We start from the raw sequence: 18,470 nt of genomic DNA on the forward strand, positions 1-18,470 counted from the left end.
GCCAAAAGGGGTTTTCCCTTAAAAGTGTGGCTTAGAGAAAATATATACGGCATGATGTGTCAAAACAGCCGTCTTTCATCGGTGGCAAGTTTCTGTAGTGTAGTGGTAATCACGTTCGCTTTACACGCGAAAGGTCCTCGGTTCGAAACCGAGCAGAAACAATAGCCTGGTTTTGAAGCAAAGCAAGTCGAATGCCGTTCATTTGAAACGTAGCTGTATTTCAAATATCAGTATTTATAGAGTAATGGTCAAGTTCCACCAGTAAAAAGCTGAGCTTGCATCTTTTCCTTTAGGGTTAATGACATTCAGTGATTTAACCATACATGTGAAAGTTTGAAATTGGGCAGTAGCAGGTTGCCCCTTTAGAATTTAAGTGACATTGAAATGTAAAACATGATAAAATCTGTATGAAATAAGATGACAAAGGTGGATATATGTTTCCTTAAATCAGCGACTATTAGGTTCAACTAAAAAGCGAGAGGTCCTACTGTTGGAAGCCCATCAGGAACGATGTGTGGTTTCTTACACAAAAGCAAGCCAAATGCCACTCATCTGAAAAGTCGTGGCTTGAGTCGTACAGCACTTTCAAAGTGACATTCGATGGTAGGTTTCAGCCTGTCCCATTCACCTCACAAGTGAAATATGGGCAGTTTTGAAGTGGCCAAAAGAGTTTTTCCCGCAAAGTGTGGCTCACAGAGAAAATATGTGGCAAAATCTGTCAAAACAGCAGAGTTTCGTGAAAGGCAGGTTTCTGTAGTGTAGTGGTTATCACGTTCGCCTAACACGCGAAAGGTCCTCGGTTCGAAACCGAGCAGAAACAACCCAAAGTTTTTACAAAAATGCGAGTCAAATGTCATTCATGGGATAAGTTTGTGCTTGTGTCTTGAGATGCTTTCAGAGATACACGCAGGTGTAGATTTTAGGCCTTCACATTCACCTCGCACGTGAAAAACGATCGGTTCGAAAGTGGGTGAAAAACATCGGCCATTAGGGAGTTTTTGCAAAGAGAGAAAATTCGCAGAACATCTATGGAACAACCAGGCTAAGACAATGTGAAGGTTTCTGTAGTGTAGTGGTTATCACGTTCGCCTCACACGCGAAAGATCCTCGGTTCGAAACCGAGCTGAAACAAAGCTTGCCTTTTAGCCTGAAACGAGTTGAGATCTGTTTAGGTAAAAGGTTACATAATTTCCTTCCAAGATAATTCAAAGAAAGTGTAAACCTCAACTTCAGCCTTGCTTGGCTCCCCTGCTTTAATATTTGTAGGTATTATCACATTCGCCAGAACAGTGCACACAATTCAAAGCAATCCAAATGCCACTCATTCGATAAGTCGTGGCTTGAGTCGTACTGCAGTTTCAAAGCTACATCCAATAGAAGGATTCATCCTGTCCAATTCACCTCACAAGTGATATATGGGCAGTTTTGACGTGGCCAAAAGGGGTTTTCCCTTAAAAGTGTGGCTTAGAGAGAATATATACGGCATGATGTGTCAAAACAGCCGTCTTTCATCGGTGGCAAGTTTCTGTGGTGTAGTGGTAATCACGTTCGCTTTACATGCGAAAGGTCCTCGGTTCGAAACCGAGCAGAAACAATAGCCTGGTTTTGAAGCAAAGCAAGTCGAATGCCGTTCATTTGAAACGTAGCTGTATTTCAAATATCAGTATTTATAGAGTAATGGTCAAGTTCCACCAGTAAAAAGCTGAGCTTGCATCTTTTCCTTTAGGGTTAATGACATTCAGTGATTTAACCATACATGTGAAAGTTTGAAATTGGGCAGTAGCAGGTTGCCCCTTTAGAATTTAAGTGACATTGAAATGTAAAACATGATAAAATCTGTATGAAATAAGATGACAAAGGTGGATATATGTTTCCTTAAATCAGCGACTATTAGGTTCAACTAAAAAGCGAGAGGTCCTACTGTTGGAAGCCCATCAGGAACGATGTGTGGTTTCTTACACAAAAGCAAGCCAAATGCCACTCATCTGAAAAGTCGTGGCTTGAGTCGTACAGCACTTTCAAAGTGACATTCGATGGTAGGTTTCAGCCTGTCCCATTCACCTCACAAGTGAAATATGGGCAGTTTTGAAGTGGCCAAAAGAGTTTTTCCCGCAAAGTGTGGCTCACAGAGAAAATATGTGGCAAAATCTGTCAAAACAGCAGAGTTTCGTGAAAGGCAGGTTTCTGTAGTGTAGTGGTTATCACGTTCGCCTAACACGCGAAAGGTCCTCGGTTCGAAACCGAGCAGAAACAACCCAAAGTTTTTACAAAAATGCGAGTCAAATGTCATTCATGGGATAAGTTTGTGCTTGTGTCTTGAAGTGCTTTCAGAGATACACGCAGGTGTAGATTTTAGGCCTTCACATTCACCTCGCACGTGAAAAACGATCGGTTCGAAAGTGGGTGAAAAACATCGGCCATTAGGGAGTTTTTGCAAAGAGAGAAAATTCGCAGAACATCTATGGAACAACCAGGCTAAGACAATGTGAAGGTTTCTGTAGTGTAGTGGTTATCACGTTCGCCTCACATGCGAAAGGTCCTCAGTTCGAAACCGAGCAGAAACAAAGCTTGCCTTTTAGCCTGAAACGAGTTGAGATCTGTTTAGGTAAAAGTTTACATAATTTCCTTCCAAGATAATTCAAAGAAAGTGTAACCCTCAACTTCAGCCTTGCTTGGCTCCCCTGCTTTAAATTTTGTAGGTATTATCACATTCGCCAGAACAGTGCACACAATTCAAAGCAATCCAAATGCCACTCATTCGATAAGTCGTGGCTTGAGTCGTACTGCAGTTTCAAAGCTACATCCAATAGAAGGATTCATCCTGTCCAATTCACCTCACAAGTGATATATGGGCAGTTTTGACGTGGCCAAAAGGGGTTTTCCCTTAAAAGTGTGGCTTAGAGAAAATATATACGGCATGATGTGTCAAAACAGCCGTCTTTCATCGGTGGCAAGTTTCTGTAGTGTAGTGGTAATCACGTTCGCTTTACACGCGAAAGGTCCTCGGTTCGAAACCGAGCAGAAACAATAGCCTGGTTTTGAAGCAAAGCAAGTCGAATGCCGTTCATTTGAAACGTAGCTGTATTTCAAATATCAGTATTTATAGAGTAATGGTCAAGTTCCACCAGTAAAAAGCTGAGCTTGCATCTTTTCCTTTAGGGTTAATGACATTCAGTGATTTAACCATACATGTGAAAGTTTGAAATTGGGCAGTAGCAGGTTGCCCCTTTAGAATTTAAGTGACATTGAAATGTAAAACATGATAAAATCTGTATGAAATAAGATGACAAAGGTGGATATATGTTTCCTTAAATCAGCGACTATTAGGTTCAACTAAAAAGCGAGAGGTCCTACTGTTGGAAGCCCATCAGGAACGATGTGTGGTTTCTTACACAAAAGCAAGCCAAATGCCACTCATCTGAAAAGTCGTGGCTTGAGTCGTACAGCACTTTCAAAGTGACATTCGATGGTAGGTTTCAGCCTGTCCCATTCACCTCACAAGTGAAATATGGGCAGTTTTGAAGTGGCCAAAAGAGTTTTTCCCGCAAAGTGTGGCTCACAGAGAAAATATGTGGCAAAATCTGTCAAAACAGCAGAGTTTCGTGAAAGGCAGGTTTCTGTAGTGTAGTGGTTATCACGTTCGCCTAACACGCGAAAGGTCCTCGGTTCGAAACCGAGCTGAAACAAAGCTTGCCTTTTAGCCTGAAACGAGTTGAGATCTGTTTAGGTAAAAGGTTACATAATTTCCTTCCAAGATAATTCAAAGAAAGTGTAAACCTCAACTTCAGCCTTGCTTGGCTCCCCTGCTTTAATATTTGTAGGTATTATCACATTCGCCAGAACAGTGCACACAATTCAAAGCAATCCAAATGCCACTCATTCGATAAGTCGTGGCTTGAGTCGTACTGCAGTTTCAAAGCTACATCCAATAGAAGGATTCATCCTGTCCAATTCACCTCACAAGTGATATATGGGCAGTTTTGACGTGGCCAAAAGGGGTTTTCCCTTAAAAGTGTGGCTTAGAGAGAATATATACGGCATGATGTGTCAAAACAGCCGTCTTTCATCGGTGGCAAGTTTCTGTGGTGTAGTGGTAATCACGTTCGCTTTACACGCGAAAGGTCCTCGGTTCGAAACCGAGCAGAAACAATAGCCTGGTTTTGAAGCAAAGCAAGTCGAATGCCGTTCATTTGAAACGTAGCTGTATTTCAAATATCAGTATTTATAGAGTAATGGTCAAGTTCCACCAGTAAAAAGCTGAGCTTGCATCTTTTCCTTTAGGGTTAATGACATTCAGTGATTTAACCATACATGTGAAAGTTTGAAATTGGGCAGTAGCAGGTTGCCCCTTTAGAATTTAAGTGACATTGAAATGTAAAACATGATAAAATCTGTATGAAATAAGATGACAAAGGTGGATATATGTTTCCTTAAATCAGCGACTATTAGGTTCAACTAAAAAGCGAGAGGTCCTACTGTTGGAAGCCCATCAGGAACGATGTGTGGTTTCTTACACAAAAGCAAGCCAAATGCCACTCATCTGAAAAGTCGTGGCTTGAGTCGTACAGCACTTTCAAAGTGACATTCGATGGTAGGTTTCAGCCTGTCCCATTCACCTCACAAGTGAAATATGGGCAGTTTTGAAGTGGCCAAAAGAGTTTTTCCCGCAAAGTGTGGCTCACAGAGAAAATATGTGGCAAAATCTGTCAAAACAGCAGAGTTTCATGAAAGGCAGGTTTCTGTAGTGTAGTGGTTATCACGTTCGCCTAACACGCGAAAGGTCCTCGGTTTGAAACCGAGCAGAAACAACCCAAAGTTTTTACAAAAATGCGAGTCAAATGTCATTCATGGGATAAGTTTGTGCTTGTGTCTTGAAGTGCTTTCAGAGATACACGCAGGTGTAGATTTTAGGCCTTCACATTCACCTCGCACGTGAAAAACGATCGGTTCGAAAGTGGGTGAAAAACATCGGCCATTAGGGAGTTTTTGCAAAGAGAGAAAATTCGCAGAACATCTATGGAACAACCAGGCTAAGACAATGTGAAGGTTTCTGTAGTGTAGTGGTTATCACGTTCGCCTCACACGCGAAAGGTCCTCGGTTCGAAACCGAGCAGAAACAAAGCTTGCCTTTTAGCCTGAAACGAGTTGAGATCTGTTTAGGTAAAAGTTTACATAATTTCCTTCCAAGATAATTCAAAGAAAGTGTAACCCTCAACTTCAGCCTTGCTTGGCTCCCCTGCTTTAAATTTTGTAGGTATTATCACATTCGCCAGAACAGTGCACACAATTCAAAGCAATCCAAATGCCACTCATTCGATAAGTCGTGGCTTGAGTCGTACTGCAGTTTCAAAGCTACATCCAATAGAAGGATTCATCCTGTCCAATTCACCTCACAAGTGATATATGGGCAGTTTTGACGTGGCCAAAAGGGGTTTTCCCTTAAAAGTGTGGCTTAGAGAAAATATATACGGCATGATGTGTCAAAACAGCCGTCTTTCATCGGTGGCAAGTTTCTGTGGTGTAGTGGTAATCACGTTCGCTTTACATGCGAAAGGTCCTCGGTTCGAAACCGAGCAGAAACAATAGCCTGGTTTTGAAGCAAAGCAAGTCGAATGCCGTTCATTTGAAACGTAGCTGTATTTCAAATATCAGTATTTATAGAGTAATGGTCAAGTTCCACCAGTAAAAAGCTGAGCTTGCATCTTTTCCTTTAGGGTTAATGACATTCAGTGATTTAACCATACATGTGAAAGTTTGAAATTGGGCAGTAGCAGGTTGCCCCTTTAGAATTTAAGTGACATTGAAATGTAAAACATGATAAAATCTGTATGAAATAAGATGACAAAGGTGGATATATGTTTCCTTAAATCAGCGACTATTAGGTTCAACTAAAAAGCGAGAGGTCCTACTGTTGGAAGCCCATCAGGAACGATGTGTGGTTTCTTACACAAAAGCAAGCCAAATGCCACTCATCTGAAAAGTCGTGGCTTGAGTCGTACAGCACTTTCAAAGTGACATTCGATGGTAAGTTTCAGCCTGTCCCATTCACCTCACAAGTGAAATATGGGCAGTTTTGAAGTGGCCAAAAGAGTTTTTCCCGCAAAGTGTGGCTCACAGAGAAAATATGTGGCAAAATCTGTCAAAACAGCAGAGTTTCGTGAAAGGCAGGTTTCTGTAGTGTAGTGGTTATCACGTTCGCCTAACACGCGAAAGGTCCTCGGTTCGAAACCGAGCAGAAACAACCCAAAGTTTTTACAAAAATGCGAGTCAAATGTCATTCATGGGATAAGTTTGTGCTTGTGTCTTGAAGTGCTTTCAGAGATACACGCAGGTGTAGATTTTAGGCCTTCACATTCACCTCGCACGTGAAAAACGATCGGTTCGAAAGTGGGTGAAAAACATCGGCCATTAGGGAGTTTTTGCAAAGAGAGAAAATTCGCAGAACATCTATGGAACAACCAGGCTAAGACAATGTGAAGGTTTCTGTAGTGTAGTGGTTATCACGTTCGCCTCACACGCGAAAGGTCCTCGGTTCGAAACCGAGCTGAAACAAAGCTTGCCTTTTAGCCTGAAACGAGTTGAGATCTGTTTAGGTAAAAGGTTACATAATTTCCTTCCAAGATAATTCAAAGAAAGTGTAAACCTCAACTTCAGCCTTGCTTGGCTCCCCTGCTTTAATATTTGTAGGTATTATCACATTCGCCAGAACAGTGCACACAATTCAAAGCAATCCAAATGCCACTCATTCGATAAGTCGTGGCTTGAGTCGTACTGCAGTTTCAAAGCTACATCCAATAGAAGGATTCATCCTGTTCAATTCACCTCACAAGTGATATATGGGCAGTTTTGACGTGGCCAAAAGGGGTTTTCCTTTAAAAGTGTGGCTTAGAGAGAATATATACGGCATGATGTGTCAAAACAGCCGTCTTACATCAGTGGCAAGTTTCTGTAGTGTAGTGGTAATCACGTTCGCTTTACACGCGAAAGGTCCTCGGTTCGAAACCGAGCAGAAACAATAGCCTGGTTTTGAAGCAAAGCAAGTCGAATGCCGTTCATTTGAAACGTAGCTGTATTTCAAATATCAGTATTTATAGAGTAATGGTCAAGTTCCACCAGTAAAAGCTGAGCTTGCATCTTTTCCTTTAGGGTTAATGACATTCAGTGATTTAACCATACATGTGAAAGTTTGAAATTGGGCAGTAGCAGGTTGCCCCTTTAGAATTTAAGTGACATTGAAATGTAAAACATGATAAAATCTGTATGAAATAAGATGACAAAGGTGGATATATGTTTCCTTAAATCAGCGACTATTAGGTTCAACTAAAAAGCGAGAGGTCCTACTGTTGGAAGCCCATCAGGAACGATGTGTGGTTTCTTACACAAAAGCAGGCCAAATGCCACTCATCTGAAAAGTCGTGGCTTGAGTCGTACAGCACTTTCAAAGTGACATTCGATGGTAGGTTTCAGCCTGTCCCATTCACCTCACAAGTGAAATATGGGCAGTTTTGAAGTGGCCAAAAGAGTTTTTCCCGCAAAGTGTGGCTCACAGAGAAAATATGTGGCAAAATCTGTCAAAACAGCAGAGTTTCGTGAAAGGCAGGTTTCTGTAGTGTAGTGGTTATCACGTTCGCCTAACACGCGAAAGGTCCTCGGTTCGAAACCGAGCAGAAACAACCCAAAGTTTTTACAAAAATGCGAGTCAAATGTCATTCATGGGATAAGTTTGTGCTTGTGTCTTGAAGTGCTTTCAGAGATACACGCAGGTGTAGATTTTAGGCCTTCACATTCACCTCGCACGTGAAAAACGATCGGTTCGAAAGTGGGTGAAAAACATCGGCCATTAGGGAGTTTTTGCAAAGAGAGAAAATTCGCAGAACATCTATGGAACAACCAGGCTAAGACAATGTGAAGGTTTCTGTAGTGTAGTGGTTATCACGTTCGCCTCACACGCGAAAGGTCCTCGGTTCGAAACCGAGCAGAAACAAAGCTTGCCTTTTAGCCTGAAACGAGTTGAGATCTGTTTAGGTAAAAGGTTACATAATTTCCTTCCAAGATAATTCAAAGAAAGTGTAAACCTCAACTTCAGCCTTGCTTGGCTCCCCTGCTTTAATATTTGTAGGTATTATCACATTCGCCAGAACAGTGCACACAATTCAAAGCAATCCAAATGCCACTCATTCGATAAGTCGTGGCTTGAGTCGTACAGCACTTTCAAAGTGACATTCGATGGTAGGTTTCAGCCTGTCCCATTCACCTCACAAGTGAAATATGGGCAGTTTTGAAGTGGCCAAAAGAGTTTTTCCCGCAAAGTGTGGCTCACAGAGAAAATATGTGGCAAAATCTGTCAAAACAGCAGAGTTTCGTGAAAGGCAGGTTTCTGTAGTGTAGTGGTTATCACGTTCGCCTAACACGCGAAAGGTCCTCGGTTCGAAACCGAGCAGAAACAACCCAAAGTTTTTACAAAAATGCGAGTCAAATGTCATTCATGGGATAAGTTTGTGCTTGTGTCTTGAAGTGCTTTCAGAGATACACGCAGGTGTAGATTTTAGGCCTTCACATTCACCTCGCAAGTGAAAAACGATCGGTTCGAAAGTGGGTGAAAAACATCGGCCATTAGGGAGTTTTTGCAAAGAGAGAAAATTCGCAGAACATCTATGGAACAACCAGGCTAAGACAATGTGAAGGTTTCTGTAGTGTAGTGGTTATCACGTTCGCCTCACACGCGAAAGGTCCTCGGTTCGAAACCGAGCAGAAACAAAGCTTGCCTTTTAGCATGAAACGAGTTGAGATCTGTTTAGGTAAAAGGTTACATAATTTCCTTCCAAGATAATTCAAAGAAAGTGTAAACCTCAACTTCAGCCTTGCTTGGCTCCCCTGCTTTAATTTTTGTAGGTATTATCACATTCGCCAGAACAGTGCACACAATTCAAAGCAATTCAAATGCCACTCATTCGATAAGTCGTGGCTTGAGTCGTACTGCAGTTTCAAAGCTACATCCAATAGAAGGATTCATCCTGTTCAATTCACCTCACAAGTGATATATGGGCAGTTTTGACGTGGCCAAAAGGGGTTTTCCTTTAAAAGTGTGGCTTAGAGAGAATATATACGGCATGATGTGTCAAAACAGCCGTCTTACATCAGTGGCAAGTTTCTGTAGTGTAGTGGTAATCACGTTCGCTTTACACGCGAAAGGTCCTCGGTTCGAAACCGAGCAGAAACAATAGCCTGGTTTTGAAGCAAAGCAAGTCGAATGCCGTTCATTTGAAACGTAGCTGTATTTCAAATATCAGTATTTATAGAGTAATGGTCAAGTTCCACCAGTAAAAAGCTGAGCTTGCATCTTTTCCTTTAGGGTTAATGACATTCAGTGATTTAACCATACATGTGAAAGTTTGAAATTGGGCAGTAGCAGGTTGCCCCTTTAGAATTTAAGTGACATTGAAATGTAAAACATGATAAAATCTGTATGAAATAAGATGACAAAGGTGGATATACGTTTCCTTAAATCAGCGACTATTAGGTTCAACTAAAAAGCGAGAGGTCCTACTGTTGGAAGCCCATCAGGAACGATGTGTGGTTTCTTACACAAAAGCAAGCCAAATGCCACTCATCTGAAAAGTCGTGGCTTGAGTCGTACAGCACTTTCAAAGTGACATTCGATGGTAGGTTTCAGCCTGTCCCATTCACCTCACAAGTGAAATATGGGCAGTTTTGAAGTGGCCAAAAGAGTTTTTCCCGCAAAGTGTGGCTCACAGAGAAAATATGTGGCAAAATCTGTCAAAACAGCAGAGTTTTGTGAAAGGCAGGTTTCTGTAGTGTAGTGGTTATCACGTTCGCCTAACACGCGAAAGGTCCTCGGTTCGAAACCGAGCAGAAACAACCCAAAGTTTTTACAAAAATGCGAGTCAAATGTCATTCATGGGATAAGTTTGTGCTTGTGTCTTGAAGTGCTTTCAGAGATACACGCAGGTGTAGATTTTAGGCCTTCACATTCACCTCGCACGTGAAAAACGATCGGTTCGAAAGTGGGTGAAAAACATCGGCCATTAGGGAGTTTTTGCAAAGAGAGAAAATTCGCAGAACATCTATGGAACAACCAGGCTAAGACAATGTGAAGGTTTCTGTAGTGTAGTGGTTATCACGTTCGCCTCACACGCGAAAGGTCCTCGGTTCGAAACCGAGCAGAAACAAAGCTTGCCTTTTAGCCTGAAACGAGTTGAGATCTGTTTAGGTAAAAGGTTACATAATTTCCTTCCAAGATAATTCAAAGAAAGTGTAAACCTCAACTTCAGCCTTGCTTGGCTCCCCTGCTTTAATATTTGTAGGTATTATCACATTCGCCAGAACAGTGCACACAATTCAAAGCAATCCAAATGCCACTCATTCGATAAGTCGTGGCTTGAGTCGTACTGCAGTTTCAAAGCTACATCCAATAGAAGGATTCATCCTGTCCAATTCACCTCACAAGTGATATATGGGCAGTTTTGACGTGGCCAAAAGGGGTTTTCCCTTAAAAGTGTGGCTTAGAGAGAATATATACGGCATGATGTGTCAAAACAGCCGTCTTTCATCGGTGGCAAGTTTCTGTGGTGTAGTGGTAATCACGTTCGCTTTACACGCGAAAGGTCCTCGGTTCGAAACCGAGCAGAAACAATAGCCTGGTTTTGAAGCAAAGCAAGTCGAATGCCGTTCATTTGAAACGTAGCTGTATTTGAAATATCAGTATTTATAGAGTAATGGTCAAGTTCCACCAGTAAAAAGCTGAGCTTGCATCTTTTCCTTTAGGGTTAATGACATTCAGTGATTTAACCATACATGTGAAAGTTTGAAATTGGGCAGTAGCAGGTTGCCCCTTTAGAATTTAAGTGACATTGAAATGTAAAACATGATAAAATCTGTATGAAATAAGATGACAAAGGTGGATATATGTTTCTGTAGGATTGAAAATATAGGGATTTGTAATATTAAAAATATAGGAATTTATTACTTCGTCACCATTTGTCACAACCCCCATTTCCATACTGTACCATCTGCATTCCTGTGCTTACAAAGACTATTGTTACAGCTGTTTGTTCAATACAGTGGGGGTTAAAGGTGTGGTCTTCTGATTGGTCAGTTTGAATGTATCATGTTAGGTTTGGTCACATGGTCAATGGATAGAGAATAAAGGTCTTGGTTTTCATGAGCTCTGGGCTTTTGCCTTTTGGCATTTGCCATTTGCTTTCTGCCCTCTGCTTTTCTTCTTTACCTGAGTTCTTGGGTTAGGCCTTTAGGCCAAGACTCCAGTTCTTAATGGTGATTCTCTTTCTTCTAAACTTTATTTCTTTCTCTGTTCTCTATCTTATCAGGTAATATCTCACATACATTGGAAACAGTTAATTGTTTGTATTAAGTACCATTTTAATGCATTTATAGTGTAACCATTTCAATTGTAACTAAGTCAGTACTGTTATTAAACCTTTAAATTAACAAATCTGTTGTTTAGTTTTGATTTAGTGTTAATACTTAAACGCTACATATTGCAATTCAATATATTTATATTCTAGCAATGCTCTCCCACATATTTTGCTATTATAACTGCACTTATTTCCGTCGTTGGTATAGGTTGCAGAAGGGTGAAAATTGACCAGAAATACACAGTTTTATAATATCTTGCTGTTAACATTTCTCAGTCATTTCGGTGTTCCTACAGACTGAACCACTGTAGTGAATCCACCCTTACAGTTTTGGTGCCGAAACCCGGAATCCCTTGCAGTGAGTTTTCTGAGTTTTACTTTGTTTGATCAACTGAATAAGGACTTTATCACAGTTTATCCTGTGAATGTGTTAAAGGCCTTCTGACCACACAGTGGGTAAGTCTGTTTTCATTGTTTCATGGCATGGTTAGTAAAATCTCCATTTGCATGAATTGTATGAAACAGAAATTAGAAGGACCTTAAATAGTCCTATTTTCATTGTACAGTTAGAGATTATTTCAGATTATCTCCTCAGGGATGGAAGGGATTAATTTAAGTAATGATATATTGTTTGCTTTATGGAGCGAGAAAGTTGAACCTACACTTTCTAAATTATATAAAAAGGGTTTGAATTACAATGCTACCACTGATGATATTCTTACATGGTGGCTCACAGTTGGTAGTGAACAAAGAAAATCCAAACATGCTGACACCATTGAGGCTTTAAATTTCATGACGTGCAAGCAGCTACGTAAAAATAATGGAATTTTTGAGTCAATCCTGAATGATAAAAGTGATGAATTAAGAACCAAAAACGCTGAATTACAAAAGTCAGAGGCAAAGATCCAAAATCTTCAAACTCAGATAGATCAACTATCATCTGAGCAGTTAGCCCTGGCTAAACAGTGTGAGAAGTATAAAGACATTATTGCAGATGTAAGGGCTAAACTAATAGTGCGAGAGACTAAGTATCCCCAAATGCTTAACAGCGATGGGACTAAAAAAGATGCTACTTGTACTAAAGAGAATGCATGTTCCAGAACCCAGAAAAGTGTTCCTATTTCAGTGATTGGGGTGATGCATCAACATGCTGAACCGCATGGTGTAAATGAAGCATTAGAGAGTCACAGACCTCCTGAAGCTCCAGGAGAACCAAGCTACAAACCCGGTGGCAAAATGAACAGGCTTTGTAATTCCTGTCATAAAATAGGCCATACAGAGGAGAAATGCTGGTCACTGGGCAGGGGCAGACCTCCACCTTATTATTTGAAATGTAGGAAATCACTTTCTAAGGGCAGATGTAAACAATCTGGTTTTGCTGGTAAAACTCTTTCTGAGTTGACTGCATTGTTCATGCAAGGACTTCAGCTGTTAACCTCACTTGCTAGTGGCTTAGCAGCCAGTTAGCATGTGTTTAGCATTCTCATAGATGATCCTGTTTGCATTTTCTGATTTGTAATTGCTTGTAATGCATTGTTGTTTCTATAGAACACAAATTGTAGTTGTTTGTTGTACTATATGTACACATAGGCTAATGAAGTAAATTTCTTATAACACTTGACTGTTTCCACTGTAAGTGTTTGACAAAACATTTAAGTGAGAGGTTGTTGAAGCTACACATTCTAGACCAGTTGTCTTGTGTTAATGGATTAACTTTTGCTCTTGAAATTGTCTACCAGTTTCAAGTTGTATGTGTTTCTATATTGAAAAGATTTGTCTCCTAAGTGGTAAACTCTGCTATTCCTTGTATAGCTGCAGTAAGACCCTAAAGAGGAGCACAAAAATGCCATGTGGCTACATTGTGTTATATAATTGCATTAATGAAAATGTTTTACCTCACAACAGGATCCAGTAGCACTTTTACCATGCTTCCTAACTAAAAATACTGGTGTGAGAAATTTACAGAGCCAGATTACAATCTCATACTTATAATATCAAACTGGCTCTCTGTTTTAACAACAGGACCAAATTTGCATCACAATTTTATCTTTCTCACCTTTGTTGCAGCATGGTATTCACACATAGCCTCAGTTAAATACAATCACATAGCAAACACAATTTGCTTCACATCAGTTATTATTTTAAACTGTCTGATGTCAAGCATCTGTTTTGGTTTCTTTTCAAAAAGTTTGATTAGTTTTATGTATCAAATCTTGATAAAGAGTTATTTTCTATGTGTAATAATTTCATTAATTTTGCTATTATTTTGACATTTAATTAGCTTTTTATGTAAGACATTTAAAACTATCATGTACTTTGTTTTTATTTTGTTCATTTCATTTATAATGGTTACACTGGAAAATTAAGATCTTTAAATATCATGTGGTTACACTGAATATATTGTTGTTATTGCTTCTTATGACAAAGTGGTTTGTTAAAACTAACATTGGTTAAGTTTAAAAAGAAGCATTTCATTTACATGTTTCTAAAACCAATGCAAGAGCTTTTATTAGTTTTTCTTTTATTCTCACCTTGACCATGTTTTTATGTATTTGACAGGGATTTAAGGCTGAAGACCAATCTGACCATTTAAAAGTTGAGTAACAAATGCCATATGCTTTGCTGTATGTTGTGCCATTTGCTTAAATCACAGGATTCCTGCTGTTTTACATCTTGGGTGTTGCCTCAAAGAGAAGGACAAAAGTGAAACCCCCTTCAGGGCCTGTTCTTGTGAAAGTGTGAAGTATCGATGGAAATCTGCATAACTAAAAGAGAAGGTGCAATTCCATTCGATGAAGCCTTTCATGCAGGGCTGAAAGGAGAAGGACGTCTTCAAGTCTCATCAACCAGCAACCAGTTTGGACAATATGTCTGAAGATGACAACTGCACACAATTGAAAGCATAATCTTATGAACTATGTCACCATGGGTCTTCTTACGTGTGGCCCACGGTGCCAAGGGCGGATTTGTAGGATTGAAAATATAGGGATTTGTAATATTAAAAATATAGGAATTTATTACTTCGTCACCATTTGTCACAACCCCCATTTCCATACTGTACCATCTGCATTCCTGTGCTTACAAAGACTATTGTTACAGCTGTTTGTTCAATACAGTGGGGGTTAAAGGTGTGGTCTTCTGATTGGTCAGTTTGAATGTATCATGTTAGGTTTGGTCACATGGTCAATGGATAGAGAATAAAGGTCTTGGTTTTCATGAGCTCTGGGCTTTTGCCTTTTGGCATTTGCCATTTGCTTTCTGCCCTCTGCTTTTCTTCTTTACCTGAGTTCTTGGGTTAGGCCTTTAGGCCAAGACTCCAGTTCTTAATGGTGATTCTCTTTCTTCTAAACTTTATTTCTTTCTCTGTTCTCTATCTTATCAGGTAATATCTCACATACATTGGAAACAGTTAATTGTTTGTATTAAGTACCATTTTAATGCATTTATAGTGTAACCATTTCAATTGTAACTAAGTCAGTACTGTTATTAAACCTTTTAATTAACAAATCTGTTGTTTAGTTTTGATTTAGTGTTAATACTTAAACGCTACATATTGCAATTCAATATATTTATATTCTAGCAATGCTCTCCCACATATTTTGCTATTATAACTGCACTTATTTCCGTCGTTGGTATAGGTTGCAGAAGGGTGAAAATTGACCAGAAATACACAGTTTTATAATATCTTGCTGTTAACATTTCTCAGTCATTTCGGTGTTCCTACAGACTGAACCACTGTAGTGAATCCACCCTTACATTTCCTCAAATCAGCGACTATTAGGTTCAACTAAAAAGTGAGAGGTCCTACTGTTGGAAGCCCATCAGGAACGATGTGTGGTTTCTTACACAAAAGCAAGCCAAATGCCACTCATCTGAAAAGTCGTGGCTTGAGTCGTACAGCACTTTCAAAGTGACATTCGATGGTAGGTTTCAGCCTGTCCCATTCACCTCACAAGTGAAATATGGGCAGTTTTGAAGTGGCCAAAAGAGTTTTTCCCGCAAAGTGTGGCTCACAGAGAAAATATGTGGCAAAATCTGTCAAAACAGCAGAGTTTCGTGAAAGGCAGGTTTCTGTAGTGTAGTGGTTATCACGTTCGCCTAACACGCGAAAGGTACTCGATTCGAAACCGAGCAGAAACAACCCAAAGTTTTTACAAAAATGCGAGTCAAATGTCATTCATGGGATAAGTTTGTGCTTGTGTCTTGAAGTGCTTTCAGAGATACACGCAGGTGTAGATTTTAGGCCTTCACATTCACCTCGCACGTGAAAAACGATCGGTTCGAAAGTGGGTGAAAAACATCGGCCATTAGGGAGTTTTTGCAAAGAGAGAAAATTCGCAGAACATCTATGGAACAACCAGGCTAAGACAATGTGAAGGTTTCTGTAGTGTAGTGGTTATCACGTTCGCCTCACACGCGAAAGGTCCTCGGTTCGAAACCGAGCAGAAACAAAGCTTGCCTTTTAGCCTGAAACGAGTTGAGATCTGTTTAGGTAAAAGGTTACATAATTTCCTTCCAAGATAATTCAAAGAAAGTGTAAACCTCAACTTCAGCCTTGCTTGGCTCCCCTGCTTTAATTTTTGTAGGTATTATCACATTCGCCAGAACAGTGCACACAATTCAAAGCAATTCAAATGCCACTCATTCGATAAGTCGTGGCTTGAGTCGTACTGCAGTTTCAAAGCTACATCCAATAGAAGGATTCATCCTGTTCAATTCACCTCACAAGTGATATATGGGCAGTTTTGACGTGGCCAAAAGGGGTTTTCCTTTAAAAGTGTGGCTTAGAGAGAATATATACGGCATGATGTGTCAAAACAGCCGTCTTACATCAGTGGCAAGTTTCTGTAGTGTAGTGGTAATCACGTTCGCTTTACACGCGAAAGGTCCTCGGTTCGAAACCGAGCAGAAACAATAGCCTGGTTTTGAAGCAAAGCAAGTCGAATGCCGTTCATTTGAAACGTAGCTGTATTTCAAATATCAGTATTTATAGAGTAATGGTCAAGTTCCACCAGTAAAAGCTGAGCTTGCATCTTTTCCTGTTGTGTTAATGACATTCAGTGATTTAACCATACATGTGAAAGTTTGAAATTGGGCAGTAGCAGGTTGCCCCTTTAGATTTTAAGTGACATTGAAATGTAAAACATGATAAAATCTGTATGAAATAAGATGACAAAGGTGGATATATGTTTCCTTAAATCAGCGACTATTACGTTCAACTAAAAAGCGAGAGGTCCTACTGTTGGAAGCCCATCAGGAACGATGTGTGGTTTCTTACACAAAAGCAAGCCAAATGCCACTCATCTGAAAAGTCGTGGCTTGAGTCGTACAGCACTTTCAAAGTTACATTCGATGGTAGGTTTCAGCCTGTCCCATTCACCTCACAAGTGAAATATGGGCAGTTTTGAAGTGGCCAAAAGAGTTTTTCCCGCAAAGTGTGGCTCATAGAGAAAATATGTGGCAAAATCTGTCAAAACAGCCGAGTTTCGTGAAAGGCATGTTTCTGTAGTGTAGTGGTTATCACGTTCGCCTAACACGCGAAAGGTCATCGGTTCGAAACCGAGCAGAAACAACCCAAAGTTTTTACAAAAATGCGAGTCAAATGTCATTCATGGGATGTGTTTGTGCTTGTGTCTTGAAGCGCTTTCAGAGATACACGCAGGTGTAGATTTTAGGCCTTCACATTCACCTCGCACGTGAAAAACGATCGGTTCGAAAGTGGGTGAAAAACATCGGCCATTAGGGAGTTTTTGCAAAGAGAGAAAATGCGCAGAACATCTATGAAACAACCAGGCGAAGGCAATGTGAAGGTTTCTGTAGTGTAGTGGTTATCACGTTCGCCTCACACGCGAAAGGTCCTCGGTTCGAAACCGAGCAGAAACAAAGCTTGCCTTTTAGCCTGAAACGAGTTGAGATCTGTTTAGGTAAAAGTTTACATAATTTCCTTCCAAGATAATTCAAAGAAAGTGTAACCCTCAACTTCAGCCTTGCTTGGCTCCCCTGCTTTAATTTTTGTAGGTATTATCACATTCGCCAGAACAGTGCACACAATTCAAAGCAATCCAAATGCCACTCATTCGATAAGTCGTGGCTTGAGTCATACTGCAGTTTCAAAGCTACATCCAATAGAAGGATTCATCCTGTCCAATTCACCTCACAAGTGATATATGGGCAGTTTTGACGTGGCCAAAAGGGGTTTTCCCTTAAAAATGTGGCTTAGAGAGAATATATACGGCATGATGTGTCAAAACAGCCGTCTTTCATCGGTGGCAAGTTTCTGTGGTGTAGTGGTAATCACGTTCGCTTTACACGCGAAAGGTCCTCGGTTCGAAACCGAGCAGAAACAATAGCCTGGTTTTGAAGCAAAGCAAGTCGAATGCCGTTCATTTGAAACGTAGCTGTATTTCAAATATCAGTATTTATAGAGTAATGGTCAAGTTCCACCAGTAAAAAGCTGAGCTTGCATCTTTTCCTTTAGGGTTAATGACATTCAGTGATTTAACCATACATGTGAAAGTTTGAAATTGGGCAGTAGCAGGTTGCCCCTTTAGAATTTAAGTGACATTGAAATGTAAAACATGATAAAATCTGTATGAAATAAGATGACAAAGGTGGATATATGTTTCCTTAAATCAGCGACTATTAGGTTCAACTAAAAAGCGAGAGGTCCTACTGTTGGAAGCCCATCAGGAACGATGTGTGGTTTCTTACACAAAAGCAAGCCAAATGCCACTCATCTGAAAAGTCGTGGCTTGAGTCGTACAGCACTTTCAAAGTTACATTCGATGGTAGGTTTCAGCCTGTCCCATTCACCTCACAAGTGAAACATGGGCAGTTTTGAAGTGGCCAAAAGAGTTTTTCCCGCAAAGTGTGGCTCATAGAGAAAATATGTGGCAAAATCTGTCAAAACAGCAGAGTTTCGTGAAAGGCAGGTTTCTGTAGTGTAGTGGTTATCACGTTCGCCTAACACGCGAAAGGTCCTCGGTTTGAAACCGAGCAGAAACAACCCAAAGTTTTTACAAAAATGCGAGTCAAATGTCATTCATGGGATAAGTTTGTGCTTGTGTCTTGAAG

General features: G+C 40.3%; 30 non-coding genes across 30 annotated transcripts; all 30 read left to right on the forward strand.

The window, feature by feature from the left end:
* Positions 1-88: 88 nt before the first annotated feature.
* trnav-uac (transfer RNA valine (anticodon UAC)) lies at positions 89-161 on the forward strand. Its single transcript has one exon. It is a non-coding gene; the product is annotated as a tRNA-Val (tRNA).
* A 586-nt stretch (positions 162-747) lies between these two features.
* trnav-aac (transfer RNA valine (anticodon AAC)) lies at positions 748-820 on the forward strand. Its single transcript has one exon. It is a non-coding gene; the product is annotated as a tRNA-Val (tRNA).
* A 238-nt stretch (positions 821-1,058) lies between these two features.
* trnav-cac (transfer RNA valine (anticodon CAC)) lies at positions 1,059-1,131 on the forward strand. The gene has a single exon. It is a non-coding gene; the product is annotated as a tRNA-Val (tRNA).
* Positions 1,132-1,521: 390 nt separating this feature from the next.
* trnav-uac (transfer RNA valine (anticodon UAC)) lies at positions 1,522-1,594 on the forward strand. The gene has a single exon. It is a non-coding gene; the product is annotated as a tRNA-Val (tRNA).
* Positions 1,595-2,180: 586 nt separating this feature from the next.
* On the forward strand, positions 2,181-2,253 carry trnav-aac (transfer RNA valine (anticodon AAC)). Its single transcript has one exon. It is a non-coding gene; the product is annotated as a tRNA-Val (tRNA).
* A 238-nt stretch (positions 2,254-2,491) lies between these two features.
* On the forward strand, positions 2,492-2,564 carry trnav-cac (transfer RNA valine (anticodon CAC)). Its single transcript has one exon. It is a non-coding gene; the product is annotated as a tRNA-Val (tRNA).
* A 390-nt stretch (positions 2,565-2,954) lies between these two features.
* Positions 2,955-3,027, forward strand: trnav-uac (transfer RNA valine (anticodon UAC)). Its single transcript has one exon. It is a non-coding gene; the product is annotated as a tRNA-Val (tRNA).
* Positions 3,028-3,613: 586 nt separating this feature from the next.
* Positions 3,614-3,686, forward strand: trnav-aac (transfer RNA valine (anticodon AAC)). Its single transcript has one exon. It is a non-coding gene; the product is annotated as a tRNA-Val (tRNA).
* Positions 3,687-4,076: 390 nt separating this feature from the next.
* On the forward strand, positions 4,077-4,149 carry trnav-uac (transfer RNA valine (anticodon UAC)). Its single transcript has one exon. It is a non-coding gene; the product is annotated as a tRNA-Val (tRNA).
* Positions 4,150-4,735: 586 nt separating this feature from the next.
* On the forward strand, positions 4,736-4,808 carry trnav-aac (transfer RNA valine (anticodon AAC)). The gene has a single exon. It is a non-coding gene; the product is annotated as a tRNA-Val (tRNA).
* A 238-nt stretch (positions 4,809-5,046) lies between these two features.
* On the forward strand, positions 5,047-5,119 carry trnav-cac (transfer RNA valine (anticodon CAC)). Its single transcript has one exon. It is a non-coding gene; the product is annotated as a tRNA-Val (tRNA).
* A 390-nt stretch (positions 5,120-5,509) lies between these two features.
* trnav-uac (transfer RNA valine (anticodon UAC)) lies at positions 5,510-5,582 on the forward strand. The gene has a single exon. It is a non-coding gene; the product is annotated as a tRNA-Val (tRNA).
* A 586-nt stretch (positions 5,583-6,168) lies between these two features.
* trnav-aac (transfer RNA valine (anticodon AAC)) lies at positions 6,169-6,241 on the forward strand. The gene has a single exon. It is a non-coding gene; the product is annotated as a tRNA-Val (tRNA).
* A 238-nt stretch (positions 6,242-6,479) lies between these two features.
* Positions 6,480-6,552, forward strand: trnav-cac (transfer RNA valine (anticodon CAC)). The gene has a single exon. It is a non-coding gene; the product is annotated as a tRNA-Val (tRNA).
* Positions 6,553-6,942: 390 nt separating this feature from the next.
* trnav-uac (transfer RNA valine (anticodon UAC)) lies at positions 6,943-7,015 on the forward strand. The gene has a single exon. It is a non-coding gene; the product is annotated as a tRNA-Val (tRNA).
* Positions 7,016-7,600: 585 nt separating this feature from the next.
* On the forward strand, positions 7,601-7,673 carry trnav-aac (transfer RNA valine (anticodon AAC)). The gene has a single exon. It is a non-coding gene; the product is annotated as a tRNA-Val (tRNA).
* A 238-nt stretch (positions 7,674-7,911) lies between these two features.
* On the forward strand, positions 7,912-7,984 carry trnav-cac (transfer RNA valine (anticodon CAC)). Its single transcript has one exon. It is a non-coding gene; the product is annotated as a tRNA-Val (tRNA).
* Positions 7,985-8,373: 389 nt separating this feature from the next.
* trnav-aac (transfer RNA valine (anticodon AAC)) lies at positions 8,374-8,446 on the forward strand. Its single transcript has one exon. It is a non-coding gene; the product is annotated as a tRNA-Val (tRNA).
* Positions 8,447-8,684: 238 nt separating this feature from the next.
* On the forward strand, positions 8,685-8,757 carry trnav-cac (transfer RNA valine (anticodon CAC)). Its single transcript has one exon. It is a non-coding gene; the product is annotated as a tRNA-Val (tRNA).
* Positions 8,758-9,147: 390 nt separating this feature from the next.
* On the forward strand, positions 9,148-9,220 carry trnav-uac (transfer RNA valine (anticodon UAC)). The gene has a single exon. It is a non-coding gene; the product is annotated as a tRNA-Val (tRNA).
* A 586-nt stretch (positions 9,221-9,806) lies between these two features.
* trnav-aac (transfer RNA valine (anticodon AAC)) lies at positions 9,807-9,879 on the forward strand. Its single transcript has one exon. It is a non-coding gene; the product is annotated as a tRNA-Val (tRNA).
* Positions 9,880-10,117: 238 nt separating this feature from the next.
* Positions 10,118-10,190, forward strand: trnav-cac (transfer RNA valine (anticodon CAC)). The gene has a single exon. It is a non-coding gene; the product is annotated as a tRNA-Val (tRNA).
* Positions 10,191-10,580: 390 nt separating this feature from the next.
* On the forward strand, positions 10,581-10,653 carry trnav-uac (transfer RNA valine (anticodon UAC)). Its single transcript has one exon. It is a non-coding gene; the product is annotated as a tRNA-Val (tRNA).
* Positions 10,654-15,463: 4,810 nt separating this feature from the next.
* trnav-aac (transfer RNA valine (anticodon AAC)) lies at positions 15,464-15,536 on the forward strand. The gene has a single exon. It is a non-coding gene; the product is annotated as a tRNA-Val (tRNA).
* A 238-nt stretch (positions 15,537-15,774) lies between these two features.
* trnav-cac (transfer RNA valine (anticodon CAC)) lies at positions 15,775-15,847 on the forward strand. The gene has a single exon. It is a non-coding gene; the product is annotated as a tRNA-Val (tRNA).
* A 390-nt stretch (positions 15,848-16,237) lies between these two features.
* trnav-uac (transfer RNA valine (anticodon UAC)) lies at positions 16,238-16,310 on the forward strand. Its single transcript has one exon. It is a non-coding gene; the product is annotated as a tRNA-Val (tRNA).
* Positions 16,311-16,895: 585 nt separating this feature from the next.
* On the forward strand, positions 16,896-16,968 carry trnav-aac (transfer RNA valine (anticodon AAC)). The gene has a single exon. It is a non-coding gene; the product is annotated as a tRNA-Val (tRNA).
* A 238-nt stretch (positions 16,969-17,206) lies between these two features.
* trnav-cac (transfer RNA valine (anticodon CAC)) lies at positions 17,207-17,279 on the forward strand. Its single transcript has one exon. It is a non-coding gene; the product is annotated as a tRNA-Val (tRNA).
* Positions 17,280-17,669: 390 nt separating this feature from the next.
* On the forward strand, positions 17,670-17,742 carry trnav-uac (transfer RNA valine (anticodon UAC)). Its single transcript has one exon. It is a non-coding gene; the product is annotated as a tRNA-Val (tRNA).
* Positions 17,743-18,328: 586 nt separating this feature from the next.
* Positions 18,329-18,401, forward strand: trnav-aac (transfer RNA valine (anticodon AAC)). Its single transcript has one exon. It is a non-coding gene; the product is annotated as a tRNA-Val (tRNA).
* The last annotated feature ends 69 nt before the right edge of the window (positions 18,402-18,470 follow it).

The sequence above is a fragment of the Paramisgurnus dabryanus genome, chromosome 14 (genome assembly GCF_030506205.2).
Source record: "Paramisgurnus dabryanus chromosome 14, PD_genome_1.1, whole genome shotgun sequence".
NCBI lineage: Eukaryota > Metazoa > Chordata > Actinopteri > Cypriniformes > Cobitidae > Paramisgurnus > Paramisgurnus dabryanus.